Source organism: Sprattus sprattus, assembly GCF_963457725.1.
Source record: "Sprattus sprattus genome assembly, chromosome: 16".
NCBI classification, from domain to species: Eukaryota; Metazoa; Chordata; class Actinopteri; order Clupeiformes; family Clupeidae; genus Sprattus; species Sprattus sprattus.
The window spans coordinates 19,268,641-19,271,140 of record NC_137914.1 but is presented as its reverse complement, the minus strand read 5'-3'; the positions used below and the strand labels follow the sequence as shown (position 1 = coordinate 19,271,140).

At 44.4% G+C, this 2,500-nt stretch overlaps 1 protein-coding gene across 1 annotated transcript in view; it reads right to left on the bottom strand.

The window, feature by feature from the left end:
* Positions 1–2,500, bottom strand: part of LOC308377008 (cadherin-4-like) — a gene marked incomplete at its 5' end in the record, with an annotated part of 304,531 nt that overhangs the window by 7,414 nt on the left and 294,617 nt on the right. The gene's annotated exons all lie outside the window — the stretch shown is intronic.

The window sequence follows — 2,500 nt, the reverse complement described above, 5'->3', positions numbered from 1 at the left end:
ACACACACACACACACACACACACACACACACTCATGAATATCAGTCCATGAGTTTTCTCTTTTGTCTTTTAGTTCAAGTTAATCCATTCCGTGTACAAGTGACATGTAGTGGCAGCTTGCTCCAGCTGATATGAGCATTACGTGGGTTTTGAACAGCTAAATAAATAATTATGTTTGTGTAAATTCCTCAAAAGGATTTGTATTAATGTGTTGTTTTTTTTCTTCGTCTTGATGTTGGTTGAAATGTTTCAAGAGCAGAGAAACAAGGCTCCCAGCTACGGTTTGTTTTCACCAAAACAAAATAAATAAGAGAATCAACAGATAAACCAATGTAAATCAGGTTAGTGTGCCTATTTATAGGTTGGGAGGCTGCGTTTTTTGGAAGAGATTATGACAGTGATAGGAGCAATGGATATGCTTTCTGTGACAAAGCTTTGCCTACAAATCCCAGCACCCCCCAGCCACCATTAGCATAATCCTCTCACATTATCAGACCCTCACACTACATTCCCAGTTTCTGAACACACACATGCACACACACACGCACACACACTTGTAAAAATACAAGCACATTCACCCATGCACAGATGCTTCCATGTATACACACACACACACATTTGTAAATGAACATGTAAAAAGTAAGAGGAAGAGAGGCTGGAGTGTTAGCGAGGTCACAGGAATGGATGCTGTTTATGGCTGTCGAGGGCTGGGAGTGTGAAGTCCATGGGTGTTGGCCGGAGGGTTGCTGCTCACACACTCTAATGGATCGGTTAAGCTGAGGCCTCAGAGGAGCCATAGCACTCTCTTTTCCTATCTTTCGCTGTGAAAAACACATGCACAAACACACACACACACGCACTCACGCAGACACACATACAAACACACACACACACACACTTACTCAATCACATGCGCATATACACAGAGAGACACACACTCACTCACACATTCCTTTCTACTGCTGTGTGTATGTGTGTTTGTGCCTGAGTGTGTCTGAGTGAGTGTGTGTGAGAGATAGAAAGAGAGAGAGAGATAGAAAAAGAGAAAGAGAGACAGACAGACAGACAGATGAACAAAAAGACAGATGGAGGAAAAATAAACAAGTGTAGGAGTGAGTGAGAGAGGGTCCCAGACAGATGGAGATGTTGTGTGCGTGAACACTAAAGCAGGCTGAATGATGTGAGCGCATCGGGGCCTAATAGGTTTGGAGCCTAATCCCCCCCACCAAACACACACCTCCCCTCCGCCACTGAAGAAACAGAAGGAGGCGCATGTCATGGAGGCTGGCAATGCCAATCACGCTTCAAAGCCACCCCAACTTTAGGTAAACACACTAATGCACAGCTGCACGCTGATAAGCCACTTTGGGCTACAAAAAAGGAGAGAGAAAAAAAAAGAGAGAGGGAGAAAGAAAGAGAAAGGGAGTGTGAAAGAGAGAGAGAGAGAGAGAGAGAGAGAGAGAGGAAGGCCTGCTTACTTCCGCCTGAGAAAAGCCAACTTTGTTTGTTTGCTGTGATTGAGTTGGTGCTCAGTTGGGCTTGCGCTTGGGTTGTTTGGTAGAACAAACAGCCAAAGCCGCACTCTATACATCAGGGGAAGTAAAAAAAAAAGTGAGTGAGCGAGAAAAGAAAGAGAGGGAGAGGAAGAGGGAGAAGGATGAGGAAGAGGGATAGGGAGAGGGAGGGAAAGGGAGAGAGTTTAAACAGGGTCCACAGAAGTTGTGAGGATCAATATGCCATGACTGGATCAATAGGCTGTGGAGCGTCTGCTCCATATCAAGAATCCTTCCCCCTGCAGGACTCTTCTGCGTTCTCTCAGTCCAGAGCCCCAGGCTTTCCTGTGGGCACACTGAGTCCTCCCTCTGTTCATTAACCGCACGCCAACCACACACACGCACACACATACACCTATATGGGCACGCACACACAGGCTCACCTACAGACACACACAAACACATAAACCACGGGTGTAGTGAAGGGGAAACACACGTTAAGCCGCTTATACACCCTTTTAATTACAAAACAGCGTTTTCTCACCTTTCTGTGAACGTTAATTCACTTGTCACTATGCAATTTACAAAGTTGGAATCGTTCACTGCATTAGGCCTACAACAGCACACCACACTCCCCCTTAACACAAACTGATCTTATTCTTATTGCCTCCTTACTGCCCCCTCTCTCTCCCATCATGCCACGGTGATTCAGACACACACGCATGGACGTCAGACAGTATTTCGAGAATACAAAAAAATTTAAACACAGCCTGGAAATGATAAATGGGCAGAGTAGTTCTTTATTTTTGCAGTTAATAAGATAACGTTAGTTATTATCAAATAGTGCAGCCTACAGATTGATGCTAAAGCAAACTTTTTGCAATAAAGTTAGCTGGCTAGCATAACATTATCTAGGCAACGTGTCTGAATCAATGAAATACATTGCTAGCTGGACATGAACTTATCCATTTCCACGCTGAATGCACTTTGTGTACACAAGTTCAAAT